Raw genomic sequence first — 19,915 nt, forward strand, 5'->3', positions numbered from 1 at the left:
CCTTTTGCAAGTCATCTTGGATATTATATTTTACAGGGAGTAATCTCAGAATGTAGAGTATTCTGTTTGGGGCCTGACTAGAAAGACTACTCATGTATGTTATCTTGCCTTGACGAGGTAAGTAAGTTACTAGGGAACAGTAAAATTCTCTTGGATTCACTCAGGAATAGTAGAGCTTATTTTAGATATTGTTTTTCTTTATTTGTCTGAGTCTTTTCTACACTGCTTTTATCAATATTTCCTGTGATTTGAACTCTGTGGTTTACTGTGAATATATATTTAGTATTCTCATGTACTTTTATTTATTATTAAATTTAAAACTTTTATCATGGCTGGTTCTTGTAGAGTATCTAACCTTTGAGAGTGCTTATATTTATTTAGTGATACTGTGTAGGCCACTCCAGAAGGCCTAACCATCTTGGTGAACTACTACCATTTGTATTAGTATTAATATTGCACAGTACAATTGAATACCCTTTTAAGAGCCTTATAGAAACTGACTGGTGGCAGTGATAACTACAGTCTGGGCAAAGCTGGTAGAGCAGGTAATCTGTGCCATCCTTTCCCAGGTGTGTGTGCGTGTGTGTGTGTGTGAGCTACTTGGGGCAGGGTCACAAAGCACTGGGTTTACAGAGAGGGTTGCTGGAGGACTTGGCTTGGGCACTTGGGTCGAGGACCTAACCCTAAAGCTGTACCAGTGGGGAGTCATGAAGTTCCTGTAACGTAATTAACTTGGGATGAAAGAGCTTACAAGCTTTCATTTGCTGTTTAAAATAAATTGTTTGCCTGCATCTGGTGCGAGCCATTATTAATCTCGGGAGACTCCAACTTTCAGAAGATACTAAGCAGCAGACATTGGCTGAATTTGCAGCTCCAGAAAATACATGGAGCAGTGGATCAGAGTATCTGCCTGACAGTGTAATACCACTGCCTCTGGATTTTCATTCTTCCTCAAACATTTGGGTTCAGATCCGACTTGGCTATTACTATAGCTCACGGTCAACTGAAACTCTCGAGCTCCTCCCTACCCATAATGCACAAACCCCCAACATACCTCAGATCTTATTTATTATTTATGTCCTCTGGCAAACATCAGAATAATGTTCCTAACAAAGGAAACCAGTGGAGCTCTAGACAAGACACAGTAATGTCTTAATAGCATCTCATTCTTCCAGAAGTCCATGACGACACAGGTTGGGGGTTGGTGGATGAGAAGGTGAGGAAGAATAAAAATGGACAAGACAGATGGAACCATAAGGTAAGTACATAACTTCTTTATCATCTTCTTTTTTCGGCTTTTCCCAGTTAGGGGTCCCCACAGCGGATCACCTGTCCGCTCATGATTGGCAGTGGAGTTTTACAGTGTCGAGTTACCAGCCCAGCGCCAACCTTCCACAGAAGGCAAAATAACTTCTTTATCTGATGACGTCAATTTTCATACATTCCTCAACCATTGAAACAGAGTCCCCAGCTACCCGATATCCCAGGTTGACTCTAAGGAAAGATGTTCCGAAGCACGGTTGAACCAAAACCTGCTCTTCCCCTCGAGACCAGATCCAATTTGTAATGAGTAATAAAAAAAAAAAAAAATGGGGATTAGCTCAAGTAGCAGCTACATGTATGTCATACATAATTTTGAACCTTTCTGCTTGTTTGATCCATGCCGAACTGAGGTGGGCTACCAACCACAACTCTGAGATGAGATACCAGATGATTAGAGGCTTCTGAGCTTCACGAAAAACATAAGTTGCCTGTTTTTTGCTTGATTATAATATTTACTGCACTTTTTATTGTACTCTTATTTAATACTGTTTTTAAATACTGTAAACTAAACTGCACTGTTTGTACTGCATTTGTCTGCCTTACTGTACCTGTTAAATCACATTTTGTTGCTGTTTTCATTGTTTGCAAAGCTTTTTTGCTATTTTCACTGTTTGAAAAGTAACTGTCGCTACTTTTCACTGTTTGCGAAGCATCTGTTCTGTTTTCCCGTCAAGCAGCGTTTTAAATAGCCAATTTGTTTGCTGTTTAAAACATTCTTTAGTGTCTCCTTGCGGATTTTTAGCAGTTTAAAACATTCTTTCGTTTCTCACTGCTGTTTTTCTGCTGTTTAAAATATTTTTAGTGTTTCCCGCTTAAATAATTAGTGTAGCTAGTAGCTGTAGCATAGCCCAGATACAGATTTGCTGCATCTGGATCTGTTTGTAGTGGCTATTGTATTCTGAGAGATTTTCCAAGCTATCGTTGGTTAGAAGGGGCCCTTCTGCACTCTCGTGAGAGAAGTGTGTTGACTGGAAACTGTCTGGTGAAGAGTGACTGGTCTAGGGCTTGGAGTAAGCACCCTCATTGTTCTTTTGAGTTTATTTATTTTTTAAGTTTTTATCTTCTGGTACTGAAGCCCTGCATTTGAGCAGGTTTCTGCTTGCTTGATTCAAGCTGAACTGAGATGGGCTACCAGCCACAACTCTCAGCTGACATACACGATGACTAGAGGCTTCTGAGCTTCCCAACAACCATACGTTGCCTGTTTTTTTTTGCTTGATTATACTATTTCCTACACTTTTTACTGTACTCTGCCTATTTAATAATGTTTTTTGATACTGCAAATTAAACTGCACTGTTTGTACTGCATTTGTCTGCCTTACTGTGCCTGTTAAAGCGTATTTTGTTGCTGCTTTCATTGTTTACAATTTTTTTTCCTATTTTCACTGTTTTGAAAGGTAGTTCTTGCTACTTTTCACTGTTTGCAAAGCATCTCTTCCGTTTGTTGCGTTTTCCTGCCAAGCAGTGTTTTAAATAGCCAATTTGTTTGCTGTTTAAAACCCTCTTTATAGCCTCCTTGCTGTTTAAAACATTCTTTAGTTTCTCACTGCTGTTTTTCTGCTGTTTAAAACTTTTTTTTAGTGTTTCCTGCCTAAATTAGTGTAGCTAGTAGCTGTAGCATAGTCCAGATACAGGTTTGCTGGATCTGGATCCGTTTGTAGTGGCTGTTGTATTCTGAGCACATTTTCTAGGCCATCTTTGATTGGAAGGGGCCCTTCTGCACCCTTGTGAGAGAAGTGTGTTGACTGGAACCTGTCTGGTGAAGGGTGATTGATCTAGGGCTTGGAGTAAGCATCCTAATTGGTTCTTTTGAGTTTTTTTAAAAGTTTTTTTTTTTAATTTTTAGCTTCTGGTATTTAAGCTCAGCATTTGAGTGGGTTTCTGCTTGTTTGCATGTCATTCAACATGGCGCACTGCCAGACAGATAACTGACAATTTTTCCCTTAGATAAAGACATAGTATATTAGTCCTCATCTTTAGTACATTTCCAGTTTAAGAAGAATTGCTAGTGAGCTGCGACCTATTAAACCACTAGCCAAAAACCCGTCAGAAATGGCCATCTACAGAGCTCCTCCTAGATCAGTCCTGAAAGCACCCCCTCTGTGATAACAGTTCTTCAAACCTAGCATTATGCACAGTTGGAGTACCTCGGTTTCTCCAGCCAGCATAGTTGACTTGGGTCTCCTGATGCAGTGTAGAAACTGCCTCATGTACACTGGCAACCCACTAATAACTCACTCTAGTACAGAGTATGAGAGATGTATCTACACCAAGAATCTTGAATACCTGCTTTCTCACACTCTAAACAGTAACACAGAAGAGGTTGTCAACTCAACCACCACTACTTAGGCACATAGTGCCACTACTTATACACATACTATGCATCCAACACACAAATCTACACTCGTGGAGGTTCTATCAAAAAACTTGACCAAAGCACCAGAGACCACCAAAACAACAGACTGCTACAACTAATACAGTTCCCACAGTACCCAAGAGACATAGCAACACCAGTGTCTAGCTGTTAAGGTGTAACACTAAAAAAAAAAAATTTTCTTGTTACTGGAAACTCCATAGTGAGACACACAGATGTCCCACTCACCAGGTTAGATAAGGAGAAATTCACGGTCGGCTGCCTGTCCGGTGCCAGGATTCATCAGATCATGCATGCATTCAGTCCGTTGGCAACATATACCATTATGACCCGTCACAGCTCAAGTTGGAGTGAACAACCTGAGATGTACCTCACTGGACTATACGAAGAGACATAATTGAGCTGAGTATGTGTCCCAGGCAGGTATGTCCCTAGCCTTGAGCAGCATATTACCCTCACCAAGAACAAAAAAATAATTGATTTCAATAATTGGCTTAGTTTTTGGTGTTATTCAAAGGGGATCCAGTTTTAGTCAGCCAGGGGTGACAAGGTCGACAAACCTCGCTACATTGCCAGAGACTGTTTGCACCTGGCACCACCAGGCTTCTGGCAAAGGCTTTTGCCTCCCCCATAGTGCTTTTTTTAGACAAGGTCTCAAAATTGCCAACATGAAAATTGCCAATCATAACAAAATAAGGGTTATGCTGCTAAATGCTAGGAGCGTAAACCAAAAACTGCACACCCTGGAAGCACTTCTAATACTAGACGATGTAGATGTCTGTGCGGTCACAGAAACCTGGTTCAAGGCTTCAGAAAGTACCTTGGCCTTGCAAGGCAACAATGCCTTCCACACCTTCAGACCACAAGAAGGATGTGTGAGAACCAAAGGAGGCATTGTTTCTATCTATATTAGAGATAAATTCACCTCCCAACTAGCTAGAGTGGACAACTCCAAAGAGTTACTCCAAGTACAGATTACTGTGGGTAAGACCCCATTCAAGTCAAAGCTAGTTATAGATCCCTCTCCAAGAATCATGATGCACATGAGGCCTACTTGACCAAACTAGAGTCAATCCAAATACTGCCAAACACTCTGGTCATGCGGGACTTCAATTATCCCACCAACTAGGAAACCTACTCTAGCCCTAACTCACATGCATAAAAGTTTCTTGACTCTGTTAACTCAAATGCCATGGAAGAAATTGTTCAAACCCAAACAAGAGGAACAAACATACTAGATCTGGTCCTCACTAACATGACAAACAGATGCACCACTGCAATTCTCAGACCCTCACTAGTTAAAGCTGACCACAAATCAGTCACTTTCGAACTGACACTAACATCAGAACTCTCAAAGGGTGAAATCAGACTAAAAAAACTTCACCAAGACAAAACTATACCCTCCTAGGGGAAGGTATTAATGCATTCTCAGCCCCACCCCCAGATAGAAGTGGTAACTACACCGAAGCCCTGTACAATCACTTGCATAAGTGTATAGACTCGGCTTTTCCAGAGAGAATTCAAAGCCAGAGCCCCAAGTTAAAACAAGCCACCCTGGTGGACATCCAGCATCAACAAACTTTACAACAAATGGAAAAAGTATTTGTTTAAGCAAACTAAAGTGAGGCCCCAACAATGGAAAAACACCTTCCTGAGCCTCAAGAGGCAAATAAGACAACATGTCAAATCCTCTAAGGGCAACTTTGAGGAAAACCTAGCAATCACATCCAAGGTTAACCATAAGGTCTTTTACAGTTACGTACGTAGCCGAAAAGGTAGGACCATAGCATGTGCCGAACTAGTGACTGACTAGTGACACATACTGATCCTGCAGAGAAAGCAAACCTGGTAGTGGACAGATCTGGCAAACATTTCACTCCCCCTATATCCTCAAAACTTATCACAAACCTTGCCCTCAACTTTCCCCCTACATATCCGAAATGCAGGTCATTAAAGTCTTGTCTAAGGCAAAAAACACAGCCTCTATGGGACCAGATGGCATCCAAGGCTGTCTTCTAAACAAACTAAAACATGAACTAGTCTACAAAAAATGAGAAGTACATGGAACTGGAACAGAAATTCAAGCAAAGAACAAACAACTGACCAGAACCATGGTTTTGAACAAATCTATGTTTGGAAGAAAGTGCTTAACCATGAATTGCAGTGTTTTTACCAATAAAGGATTGTTTATACAACTGTGAATCGGAGTGGCTTCTACCATTGTTGGGTTAATTTACTATGGTCTTTGGCTCCCTGGTCAGCCGTTTGTACTTTGTTTCTTTAAAACATGAACTATCACCACCATTAAGTACCCTATTCAATCACAGCCTATCTACAGGCTTTGTTTCAACATAATGAGAACACCACAAAAGTGGCTTAGCAACAGACCAAGGGAAATATAGACCCATAAATCTGACCAGCCTCATCTGTAAGGTCAGAGAACATATCATCATGGACCTCATAAATAAAGACAGAGGCATCCTCCAAACCCTGGATCTGACCCAATTAGGCTTCGTCAAGGGCAGATCCTGCCTGTTAAACCTGGTAGATTTCTTCGAAAATGTGATCAGGGCCACTGACAAGGGCAAATTTGTGCACACAGCATACCTCAACTTGGCAAAGGCCTTTGACACAATTCCGCACTCAGGCATTACCAATAAACTTAGGAAAATGAATGTAAACCCTTTTGTTGCAACATGGTTTGCTAAATGGCTCACAAACTGCTCACACACTATCAAAGTGGTGACTCCATATCATCCAGCAGGTCTGTTACTAGTGGGGTGCCACAAGGGTCAATGCTGAGCACCCTACTGTTTAGTATATACTTCTCAGAACTTTAGGCCAAAACTAAGGCGCTGTGGCTGACCACGTTTGCAGACGACTGCAAACTGGTGCGATTACTGAATTCTTACATTATGTCAGTATATTTCAGGAGGGTCTTATGGAGACAAACGACCAGTGTCTTAGACACAGTCTCAAACTGAATGCAGAGAAAAACATTGTCATTCCCTTCAGTAAAAACAATGTCCCTTCACACTATCAAATTAAAGAAATACCCTATGTACTAACAAAGTGGTAAGGGAGCTGGGATCACAAGCAGACTGTGACCTTAACTTTGACCACCATGAATCTACTGTAGTAAAGAAGGCCTTGTACATAGCACACTTGTTTAGCAAAAGCATCGCCTGTGGAGCAAAGGAAGTTTTAACCCCTCTATACTCATCACTACTCAGCAGGCCCATAATCAAGTATAACTCCCCTTTTGGCATGTACCATAGAAAGCTGCTGCAGCAATTGGAGAGACCTCATAGGTTTCTAACAAAGAATCAAGGGACTCCAGCGTGTGCCTTACACAGACTGACTAGAGTCCCTGTCACTATATGTTGTACTGTATAGATTTCTTAGGGGAGACTTATGCTTGGCTTACCGAGCAATTTCCAACCCAAACCTAATGAATCTCCTGCACATCCGTAAATCAAACGGGACTACAGCTACCCATTCCAGGGACCTAAATTATGGCTTGCAACGTGAATAGGATGTGTGGAAGAACAGATTTGACTCCCAGTGACTGCTGTGTCTTTGGAGTAGACTGCCAATTCATGTGAAGCAGATCACCTCTATGACACTGTTCAAAAGTAACCTGGATGAGTGGATGGGGCAGCGTAAATTCTAACTGGGGTTAGCACCCACAACCCACCTGGACATGGGCAGTCATTATTAACTACAATCCTGGATACTAAGTTGAGTTATCTATGGTATTATACAGTGAGATAAAACAGCTAGGCTTGAAGTGACCTCCAGGTCGACAGCCTAGTATAACCTCCTATGAAATACTGACGAGGTTGCCATGGATTTCATAGAGCGAGCTCTTAAAAGTTTTGGCAATGAAATGCCCAATTTGCTATAGACAAAGGCTATGCAGTCCATACTCCACCTTGCCAATTACCTTTGTAACAGATTTGCCCAATTTACCTAAAAAGGATATAAATTGATCAGACTTCCTAATGTCTTTTGTTCTGTGTAAGTAGAAAATCAATGAACATCCTGCAAATGTAATATGTACTCACCTTTGTTTTCACATTTTGGGAAGAAAACAGGCAAGTTAATAGATTGACTGATACTGAATTCTGACACCACCTTAGGAAGGTAGGTTTTTAATGTCACCCTATCCTTATGGAAAATCAAGTAAGGGGGTTTAGAGGATAAGGCTTGAATTTCTGAAATTCTCTGGAAAGAATTAATAGCCACTACGAATATGGTCTTCCAGGTCAGAAATTTAAGATCATATTTTCCAGCTGGTTCGAAGGGGGAATGGATTAAGGCCTGTAGAACAAGGTTCAAATCCCATGGAGGAGTAGGATTTTTATAAGGTGGTCCAAGTAAAACAGTACCTCTTAGAAAGACCTTGCATATCTTAGTAGAAGCTAGGGAAGAATTAACTCCTATATGAATGTTAGAAAAGAATTGTTAGCTCCTATATGAAAGTTAGAAATTGCTGCCAACTGAACTTTAATGTTAGAGGAGTTAGCTCCCTCATTAACGTACAGAGCCATGTCCAACCCAGAATTGTTGAACATGCTCCATCTTAGTAAAATCAAATTTACTCGAGCTACATGCTCTAGGGATATAAACCTCAACACAACAATGAATAGAACATGCTGGAGGGATAGATTCCCTTCGCAGAGACTTCCCTTACTATGGAACAGGGTCCCGATCTACACAAGACAGAGCCCCTCACTATCACTCTTCAAGAGGAACCTTGATGAGTGGATGGGTAACAAAGTTCACACCTGGGGTCACACCAACAGCACTACTAGATAGGGGCCAAGGGTAGTAACTGCTAGTACAAGGGTCTAGGGAACTACTAAAGGGGCGGTGAGTACCGCACAACGTGGCTGGGCTAATGTATGCCTTTGGGCAGATAGCTCAGTACCAACCTATGAACCTATTAACAATTTTTGCCAAAGATTCTAGTACACCTTGAGTAGGGTCTTCCACTTAGTCTTGTAGATATTCCAAGTGGAAGCTTTATGAGAAAACAAAAGTATATGATGGACAGGGAATGAGAGCATAGGTTGTCGGGTTATTAACGGAAGTGGAGGAGCCACGGTGTTAGCTTGAGGTATGAGTTGTCTGGATGAATCATGCCTGTTGGGTGAGACAGTAGGTCTGGAATTGGACCCAAAATCCAAGGTGGGTAAAGAAGATGAGGCCAAAGGAGAGGGAACCAAACCTGTTGAGGCCAATAAGTTGCAATGAGGATGACTTTACTCTTTAATCTTATAAATTTCTCAAGAAATTTGGGAATCAGAGGGGTTGGTGGATAAGCACAAGAGAAGACCGGGGGCTAACCGTAGAGCAGAGCATCCCTCGGTGATTCCCCTATTGGGGGGATTAGGGCAAAGAAGCTACTGCAATGTTGTTTAGGGGAGACGCAAAAAGGTCGCAGCAAGGCTGGCCCTATTGATGGAAAATCACCTGTGTCACTTTTTTGTTGCGAGACCACTCATGAGGTAGAAGAATGGACCTGCTCAATTTGCCTGCTATCACATTGGACTTACCCAGAATGTGCATTGCTATCAAAAAGCAGATGGATGAGACTGCCTACTGCCACACTCTGAGGGCTTCTCAACACAAGGGATAAGACCTGGTTCCTCCTTGCTTGTTTACATACCAAACTACTGACATACTGTTCATTTGGATCACAATTGTTCCCAGAGGTAGAACATCCTGAAAGGCTTGCAATGCTAAAAGCATCTCCAGAACATTTATACGCAAATTGGCTCTTCAGGGGACCAAGTGCCTTGGACTGTTTGCTCCAGGAAGTACCCCCACCCAATCTGGGATGTGCATGTGGTCACTATGGCTTTGGGTTGAGGGAGACCAAATGGACAGCCTTGTAAAAGCTGATCTGACCTTATCCACCACCAAAGGTACTTCTTGCATGCCTGAGTGATTCTTATTGGAACTTGCATCTTCTGATAAAGACGACCATTGGGATGCTAGCATCCAATGAAGAATTCTCATATGGTATCTTGCCAGGGGAACGAGAGTTATGGCTGCTGACATTGACCCCATGGCTTGAATAATTAATTGGGCTGAAATTTTTGGTGTTGTAAATAATTTTTGCGACCTGGAATCTTAATGTTTGTGCTCTGTTTAGGAGAAGTGAGGTCATCCCAGATGCTATATTGAAATCTGTTCCTATGAATTCCAATGTTTGAGATGGATGCAACTGAGATTTGTAGTAGTTTATTGTGAGTCCCAGAAGGGAGCAAGTTTGGAGTACCTGGTCTCTCACTATTATGAGTAGATGTCTGGTGGGAGTGGTAAAGAGGCAGTTGTCTAAATACAGAAACAGCTGGAATCCCTGCAATCTAAAGTGAGCTGCCACCATTCCATGAATTTGGTGAACACCCTGGAGGCTGTGGTTGAGACCAAAGGACAGGGCTCGGAACTGTTAATGACTGGCTCCCAGCCAGAAGCATAAAAACCTTCTGGACAGCCTGTTCATTTTTATGTGATAGTACCCATATTGAAGGTCTAACGAGCACATCCAATCATCCTTGCCTAGAAAAATGGCAGGATGGACTGAACTGTGACCATCTGAAACTTTGAGTGTAGAACTGACTTGTTAAAGTTGCTGAGATCCAGAATTGGTCTCCAGTCCCCTGATTTCTTTGTCACTAAAAAGAATCTTAAATACATTACGGATCTTTTCTAGGCTGGTGGGACTTCTTGGATGACTTTTTTCCAGCAGCTTTTGTATTTCCAGTGCTGCTGCTTTCCTCTGAATGGATGGAACAGCAGGAAACTTTTGTGAGAATGGAGGTCAAAGGGAAAAAGGAATTATATAACCTCTGGAAATAATCCTCTGCACCAAAATGTATTTTGTGATATCTAGCCAGGCTCTCCAGTGCAGGGATAAACGACCCCCGATTGCCTCTAGAGGAGGACAATTGGGCCTCCTTTCAGGAGCGTGTCTCTAGACCCCTAGTTTTGCGGACCACCTCTGCCGCATGGGTGGTGTCTTCCTTTAGCGCTCCTCCTCTGCCTCTGGGGAAACCATCTCCAAGTGGATCTTGGAAAGGACCCTGAGAGTTTTTGAACTACATCTTCCATCCCCTTCATTCTTTCCTGGAAAAACCCTTTTGGGGGTCAAAAAATGTACTCCTACAGCAGAGAAAGTACAGTTTTGTACCTACCATAAATGTAGATGTCCGATAGGTATGCATCTGCAGTCATAACATATGGGTTTGTCCTGCCTCAGGCAGCCCTTCGGTCGGCCAGATTCCAAAGTCTGGGTCTGGCCTCGGCTGATGTCGCACTTTCCCCAACGTCAGAGCGTCTGGGGTATAAAAGCATCAGCTGACGCCATTTTCCTCAGTGTTTCTTGCCCCAGATGCCAGGTGCCCTCTAGGAAGGCCAAATTTGGAGGAATGCAGTAAAATTCCAAACATTTTCCAAAAAATATATATATACATATATATATATATATATATATATATATGTATATATATATATACAAACAAATACACCATAAAAGATCCCCCAGCTAGCTAATGGAGGGGTAAGTACCCTAGGAATACCACAGAGGGGAAGGAGGGAGGGTAACCCTGACTGCAGATGCATACCTATCGGACATCTACATTTATGGTAGGTACAAAACTGTACTATGTCCTTCAAGGATGCAACTGCAGTCATAACATATGGGTAGAATACCATAGCCAATCTGGGGGAGGAGATACTAAGAAAAGGATGGTGTAGTTAAGATCCCCTGCAGGACTGCTGTAGCAAAACCTGCTCTGGATCTGGAGTATAAAGGTAAATTGTAATGCTTGGCAAATGTATGCACGGAGCTCCATGTAGCAGCTTCTAAAATGTCCTTGGTAGCCACCCCTCTCAGGAAGGCTGTAGTGGTGGCTGTGGCTCTTGTTGAATGAGGCCTGATGTTTGCAGGAACTGTCTTTCCATGGAAGGAGTAACAAAATCGAATGCAATTTCCTATCCACTTTGAAATTGTCTGTTTGGAAATTGCTTTTCCTTGTACCCCAGCAGCATATGCTACAAGGAGTTGGTCAGTTTTTCTGAAACTTTTAGTTCTGTCCAAGTAGTAGCGTAGTTGTCTGTGTATATCCAGAGTGTGTAGAAGTTTTTCTCCTCTGTTTTGTGGATTTGGAAAGAAAGTAGGCAAGTGAATAGCTTGGTTGAGGGATACCCTAGATACCACCTTTGGCATAAAAGTAGGATTGGTTCTTAGTGAAACTCTGTCCTGATGGAAGATCAGAAATGGCTGTACTGACATTAAAGCTTGTAACTCAGATACTCTTCTTGCTGAAGTTATGGCCAGAAGGAATGCAATTTTCCAAGACAGAAACTGTAGATCCGCCGATGCTGCTGGTTCAAAGGGAGGAAGTGTTAGTTTCTCCAGCACAAAGTTGAGATCCCAAGTTGGTAAAGGGGGTTTTCTTGGAGGATTGATGTTTTTGATCCCTCTCAGGAATTGCTTGAGGAGAGGGTGCGAGAAGATAGGTGGATCCACATTGTATTTTGCTGAAATTGCTGAGGCATGAATCTTTATGGAAGAATAGGACAGGCTGTTGTGGAATAATTCTGCTAAGTATTCCAGAATATGTGTCATACTCGCCACTGTCACATCTAGTCCTTTTGTTGTGCTCCAAATGAGAAATCTTTTCCATTTAGCTGAGTATGTCTTCCTTGTGGAAGGTCTTCGAGCTTCCATAATAATGTCCTTTACCCTCTGTGATAAGATATTGTGAGGGGGATTTATGGAATTTTCCAGGCAGTTAGTTGCAATGTTTTCAATTTGGGATGCATGATCTCGAAGTTGTTCTGCGTTAGAAGAAGATCTTGGCCATAGGGGGAGAGTCCATGGTTTCGCCTGTGACATGCTCCTCAGTAGTGGGTACCAGTGCTGCCTTGCCCAGTCTGGAGCTATCAGAATCACTCTTGGCTGTTCTGTCCTGATCTTCAGTAAAACCTTGGACATTAATGGGAGAGGTGGGAAGGCATACACTTTTAGATCTTTCCAGCTGAAAGAGAGAGAGTCCACCCTCCAAGCCTTTGGATGATACGTCCTGGAGCAGAATGTCTTCAGTTGATGGTTGTGGGGGGAAGCGAACAGATCTATGTCTGGCTTTCCCCATGCTTTTGTTAGGAGTAGGAAGATATCTGGGTGCAGCATCCATTCGTGTGCATCCATGGTAGTTCTGCTTAAGCTGTCTGCCAGTACATTTTCTTTCCCTGGCACGAACTGGGACTGTAGTTGTATATTGAGTTTCAGGCACAGATCCCATAGATTCATAGTCAGCCTGCATAGGGGGTAGGAATGTGTGCCTCCCTGCTTGTTTATGTACCACATGACTGTGGTGTTGTCTGTCCTTATTAACAGGTGACCTTGATGGAGGAAAGGTTTGAAGGCCTCGATTGCGTGCATCACTGCCAGCATTTCCTTTTGGTTTATGTGCATGCGCAGCTGTCCTTGAGACCATAGGCCTTGGATACATCTGCCCTCCATGTGTGCTCCCCATCCTCGGTCCGAAGCGTCCGTGGTGATGGTTTGCTTTGTTCTTGGTTTGTTGAAAGGCAACCCTCTGTTGGACTGGCAGGCATGAGCCCACCACAGGAATTCCTTTTGGAGGCAAGGAATAATTGGTATCAAAGCTTCTAAACTGTGACTGTGCTGAGACCATACACTCCTTAGGTACCATTGTAATTTTCTCATATGCAGCCTGGCCTGTGGAATCAGAATTATGCAGGATGCCATGTAACCCAGGGCCTGCAGGATTTTCCTTGCAGTTAGCTGAGTTTGTCTTGTCAGATTCATGAAGTATTCCGGAAGTTGTTTTTGTTTTTCTTCTGTGAGAAAGGCCATTTGGGTGGTTGTGTCTAGATCCGCACCCAAAAAGGTTATCATTTGGGATGGAACAAGTCCTGATTTTTGGATGTTGACTGTGTATCCCAAGGCCTGTAGTAGGTGGATGGCATATGCCAAGTTCTTTATCAAATTTTCCTTGTTGTCCGCTTGTATAAGGCAGTCCAGATATGGGTAGATTTGAATCCCCTGAAGTCTGCAGTGTGCAATTACTGATGCCAGGCATTTCGTGAATACTCTGGGCGCAGTAGATAAGCCAAAGGGCAATGCTGAGAATTGATAATGCTCTGATCCTGCAAGAAATCTGAGGTGTCTTCTGCAACTTGGTCGAATAGGACATGCAGGTATGCCTCCTTGAGATCTAGAGTCACCAGACAAGACTCCTTGCCCAGCATGGGAAGAAGTTGCTGTAGGGTCAGCATTTTGAATTTTGGTACAATGAGGAAAGTATTTAGTGCGGACAGGTCGAGTATAGGCCTCCATTGATTTTCTTTTCTTGGAACAAGGAATAATCTTGAGTAGAATCCTTGACCTTGTTCTAAATGAGGTACCTTTTCTATGGCTTTCATTTGAAGTAAATTGTTGATCTGCTTTAAAGCCTCTGCCCTCTGATTTGGTGGCAGGTTTGGCATTCCGTTTCTTCTTGGCAAAGTGTGGAAGTGGAACCTGTATCCTTTGTCTATTATTTGCAGTGTCCATGTGTCCCTTGTAATATAATGCCAGTTTTTTGAGAATAAGGAAAGCTTTCCGCCCAAGGGTGCTTCCAATTGAGCCCTGGTAGGCGGAATCAAAGTGAAGTCATTGTGTCTGCCCAGGTGTAGTAGTTGTTGTTGTTGTTGCAGCACTACCTCTCTGGTTGGTAGGCTGCCACTGACAGCCTCTGTAGGAGCCCCTAGCTTGCCCTCTACCTCTGGGATGCCTGTTCCTGCCACTTTGGGCTCTGTCCGAGTCTGGAAAGGACCAATTCTTAGTAGGCCAGTTTCTGCTGAATCTCGGTGGTTGTACTTGCAGAAAATCCTTAACTGTTTGCACAGATTTAGCTTTTTCTTCAAACTTCTTCAAGACCTCCTGGGCCGAGGAGCAAATAATTTTTGTTTTTCCATTGGAGCATCCAGGAGTTTAGCTTTAACATGGTCTGGCAGGGATTGTTCCTTCAGCCAGGCATGCCTACGAATAACTGCCCTAGTCATAGCTGACCTACATGAAGCCTCCAGTGCATCATAACCACACTTTAAGAAATGATTACTAACCTGCTGTGAGTTATGTACCAGGTCCTGAAGGGATTTACGGTCAAGGGGTTCAGAAGAAGAAAGTTTCTTATTTAGTTCATCTAACAAATACTCTTGGTACTGTATCATATGAAATTGACAATTTAATGCCCTCACAGAAAGAGTTGCAGAAGTATATACCTTCTTTCCCCATCTCTCTAAAGCTCTAGACTCCCTTTCAGAAGGTAGAGGATTTTTGGCAGTGGCAGCTGCAACCCCTTTAGGGCCCTGAGAAATAGTGTCTGGGTCTGCGGAATGGGCCTTATACAGATGGAAATGAGAATCCGGGACCCTGTAGTATCTGTCAGGTTTGGCAGGTGCCGGGGGGAGAGTATCAGGGGCTGTACTCACATCATTGTACACATCATCAATAACATGCAACACAGGAGGTATAGCTAAGGGCCTATGTTGAGGTAAATGCAAAAAGGTCCTTAATCTCTTTCTAGAATCAGAGAATTCCTGACCCTGCCATTGAAAATGCTCTCTCATGGAGTGTATTTTATTTATTTATTTTATTTTACATTTGTTAACCGGGCTAGTCTAACTGGATATATTTCCATTTTCAGTAGAGGCCCGGGGAGAAAAGCTCCACATGTAGACAGGACGGATACAACAAAACAACAAATACATAATAACAGATTAACAAACAGATTTAAAAAAGAGGTAGGTATTTACTCAAGACCAGAATAACTAATTATATTTAAAGGTAATAAACCATATGTTCAACATAATTTCATCATTGGAATCAATTAGAGAAAGTCAAATTAGAGAAAGCAAGAGACCAAGAAAAAGAGAGAACATTTTGCAAAACAAAGTACAGAATAGAAGAGATATGTATTGCCAGAAAGAGAGAGACAAATAGCCAAGAGGAGGAGAAAGAGCCAAGAAAATTTTAATCAGGTTTAGAGCAGGAACATATCCAGTGGTTATTAAGGTGGACTTTTAGTTTTTGTTTAAACAGAGCAGTAGATGCAATTGAAGTAAGTTCGGGAGGAAGTTTATTCCAGTGTTTCCCAATGGCATTTGCGAAAAGGGAATCACCAGCAAGGTTATTAGATTTGGTTAAGGTAACTAGCAGTTTGCTAGAAGAGCGGAGAGAGTTCAGGTTTGAGTAAGGGCTTAAGAGGTTAGAAAGAGCAGGTGTATTAAGAGGTTGGTAAAAGGCTCTTTGGACAAACATAAGTTGGGATAGAAGCAACATGTTTGTCAGTTCAAGCCAGTTAAGTTGTTGCAGATTTTGACAATGGTGGGTTCTAAATTGTTTTCCAGTAACAAATCTAGCTATGTTATTGTAGGAGGTGGATAGTTTAGAGAGATTGTTTTTCTTAAGATTAGTGTAGCTAGGTGAGGCATAGAGAAGTGTGGAAATAAGATGTGAGTGGGCAAGATTCACTTTTGCAGGGAAAGTTAAAAAAGTTTTGATTCTATATAGAGAGCCAAGTTTCCTGTTTACAGATTTAATGGTATTGTTGATATGAAGGTCGAAGGAGAGATTGTTATCAATCGTGACACCTAGCAATTTGGTAGTAGAGTCAGGTGATATAATGGTACCATTATTTGACACAATGGAGAAGTCAAGTGTAGGGGATCTGGTAGTAGGTTTAAAGAGAAGTAGTTTGGTCTTTTATGCTTAGGAGTAGACAGCGTTTTAGGAACCAAGTTTCAACTTTAGAAAATACAGCTTGAGTGTTAGTTTGAAGTTCAGAAATGGATTTAGCAGAGCAAATAAGTGTGGAGTCATCAGCATATTGAATGCAGGTAGCCTGAGGAATGGCTACTTGTAAGTCATTTATAAAGAGGGAGAAAAGAAGTGGTCCAAGAATAGAGCCTTGGGGGACTCCAAGGGAGATTGGTAGAAGAGATGAGAGTTTGTTATCCCAGAGGACAGCTTGTTTCCTGTTAGTGAGATATGAGCTGAACCAGTGGATAGTCTCAGGTGCTAAGGAAAGAGATTCGAGAATTTTTAGTAGGAGAGAGTGGTTAACCATGTCAAAGGCTTTGGACAGGTCAATGAAGAGAGCAGAAGACAGGACATTATTATTGCAATTATTGTTAATAATATCTGTAAAGGAGAGCAGAGCAGTAGTTGTACTATGATAGGGCCTAAAGCCGTGTTGACAGTTTGTCAGTATTTTATTTTGTAGAAGGTGATTCATTAATTGATGGTGGACACATTTTTCCATTATTTTAGCGAGAGGGGACAATAGTGCTATGGGTCTATAGTTAGAATGTTCAAAGGAGTTTCCTCCTTTATGTAATGGTATGATGTAAGAGATTTTCCATACATCAGGGATGGTTTCTTCGTTTATGGTCCTATTAATGAGAATTGATATGGGATAAGCTATTTCAGAGGCTGCTTTTTGAAGGAATTCAGAAGGAAGCTGGTCAGCTGAGGGGGTGCAAGGTTTAAGTTTGAGAATGCATCTCTGTATAAAGGTAGTGGAGATGGGTTGAAGCCTAAAGGTTGGTAGTTTGGAGGATGTATGGTCATGAATGCTGGTATTGTCACTGGATAGATGGGAGGCCAAGGAATTAATAGTATTGATGAAGAATGAGTTGAAAGTGTTGGCAGTGTCAAGGGGAGGAATTTTATCAGACCCAGAAGGGGGGGGGTGGTAGTCTGTCCAGGGTGAAGAAGTCTATTTAGGGTTGACCAGAATTTTTGAGGATTATTGTGATTCACTTGCTGAAGATTGCTATAATAGTTCTTTTTGTCAGAGAGGATTGATTTTTTGGTAATATTTCTCAGGTGTCTGAAAGTCTGTTGGTCTATGGGAGATTTGCTAGTTCGCCATTTTAACCAAGATTTGGTGTAGAGTCTCACCAAAAGAAAACTCTTCAGGTGGGGAGGCCGAAGGAATAGATTCTTCAGCATCAGAATCCTCATAGGGCGAATAAGCCTCCTCCTGGTGGTCTGTTAACTCAGATCTGTCCGTGGATTCATCTGAAGAGTGTTGGTCAGAGGGCTCAGTCCTGGGCCTTTTGTGTGGTGGTGGGTGAGAGCCCCTGTCCGGGTGAGGCTGAGAACCTCTAATTAAAGGAATAAGATCCTCTGCAAGGCTGAGGATCTGAGAACTAGAAGGCGGCGGCCTCTGGGAGGTAGTTTTGGGAGGCAAAGCTTTAGTTAGTTTGGCAGCTTTAGCCCTGGAAAAAGCCTTAATGGACATGGAAGCAGGGGATCTAGCTGCCCCACGTGCAGGAGTAGATTTGTCCAAAGGTATGGTGTCGGACATTTCCTGGACACTGGTTTCGGTAGGTAGCTCAGTAGCCGGGGCCTCCGGGGCCGCGGTGGTCGGTTGAGTGGATTCGGTTAAAGGAAGCTCCGTGGACTCTGTTTCAGCCGAAACCGCGGGCCGCGAGTGTCGGTCCTTGTCCTTCCGTTTTTTCACTAAATGCGAAGTTGGAGTCTCCGACAGCATCTTATATGCAAAATTAGCCCCAAAGAATTCCTCTGCAAACTCCGACCGACGTCTAAGAGTTCGTCAGTTGAAGGAAGCACAGGCTGAACAGGCCGAGACGTCGTGGTCTGGGAGAAAGCAAGGAAGGCAGTAAGAGTGGAAATCCTTATGAGGTATTTGTTTCCCACAAGTTAAACAATTATTTACTTTATCTGACATCGGCTGAGGCAAGAAAGAGTCCCCAACGGGGTACTTAGCTTTTACGAAGTCTTCGGTAGCTGAATTTCTTCTTATCACAGGATCTGACCGACCGGCACTTGCGTAATTGCTTCTGCTTCGGGCACCGCGCGGCAAGAAAGACCGAGGAAAATGGCGTAGGCTGATGCTTTTATACCCCAGACGCTCTGATGTCGGGGAAAGTGCGACATCAGCCGAGGCCAGACCCAGACTTTGGAATCCGGCCGACCGAAGGGCTGCCTGAGGCAGGGCAACCCATATGTTATGACTGCAGATGCATCCTTGAAGGACATCGTCTTTCCATCCTTCTTGCACCTGCAGTTTGTGTCCTTCACTTTGGGGCCAAACAAAAAATAACCATCAAAGGAGCATTGATGAAACAAGACTTGAAGGGGTCCACAAAATCACACACGCACATCCAGGCATGTGCTCTTATTGACATGCCTGAACCTGTCAGCCCTGAGGTACCCTCAGCTGCATGAGAGAAAAGCCTCATGGACGAATTTGAGGAGGACTGCAGGGTTGCCAGCTGTGAGGCTACTGAAGCTTGAGCTTCTGCAGTACTGGTCCCCAAAAGAGTATTTGACATGCCCTTAATTAAATCTGTTTGTAACCTTGTGAAATGTGCAAAGAAATTCAGTGACATAAGAGCAAAGGTCGCTGAAGCATAGACATGCTTCCAGAACCTGTTCAAATACCTGGACCCTCTATTAGGGGGATGAAAAGTGGAATTTTTTTCTGCAAGTTCCTTCTTTGTGGCTGCCACCATGACCATGGCATCTACTGGTACTCACTTGGTCCAATATTCCCTTTCTTTTGGAGATGCCAGAATTCAGTCTGGTCTTTTGGGGATAGGTTCAACAGCATCAGGTTCCTTCCATGCCCACTGAGAAATCAAGTCAATGAACTCATCTGTGGGCGGAGTTACCTGAGAGGTAGACGGTCCAGATCTAAATGCCTCCAGAAACACAGATTCCTCCAGGAAAGGATTTTGGGAGGACCAACCACCCCGTTGTGTGAGGATCTCCAGAATATCTCCAAATGAGATGTCTTCGGGTGGTGTTCTGGTGGATCCTTCCCCTTTGTAGAAATCTATGATCTGAAGTAGGAGATTCATTTGTCTGCAACCTGTGGGTTATGGATCCGATATCGGATCCGAACCGGCATGGTTTACCAGCTATGGATCCAAGCTCTCAGCTCCTCCCCTCACCCATAATGCCCTGCTCTCCCCTCATGACCTCAGATCTCGTTTGCCGCGCTGGTGACCAGATTTGTGTTCCTAAGCTCTTCAGCTAAGTGCAGTTTTTCAGTGTTTAAAGTGCTAAATTTTGAATTTTTGTGTGAAAGTTGTGTGGAAGTTTAGGTTTCCCTATTACTTATTTATACTTTTAGTGTTTTAAAATTTAATTTTACTTATCCC

At 42.8% G+C, this 19,915-nt stretch overlaps 1 protein-coding gene across 1 annotated transcript in view; it reads right to left on the minus strand.

Annotated features, from left to right (window-relative positions):
- Nucleotides 1-19,915, minus strand: part of LOC122806647 (paired amphipathic helix protein Sin3a-like) — a 1,669,103-nt gene that overhangs the window by 8,075 nt on the left and 1,641,113 nt on the right. The window lies entirely within an intron of this gene.

The sequence above is a fragment of the Protopterus annectens genome, chromosome 7.part0 (genome assembly GCF_019279795.1).
Source record: "Protopterus annectens isolate FY-2018-M chromosome 7.part0, PAN1.0, whole genome shotgun sequence".
Lineage (NCBI taxonomy): Eukaryota > Metazoa > Chordata > Ceratodontiformes > Protopteridae > Protopterus > Protopterus annectens.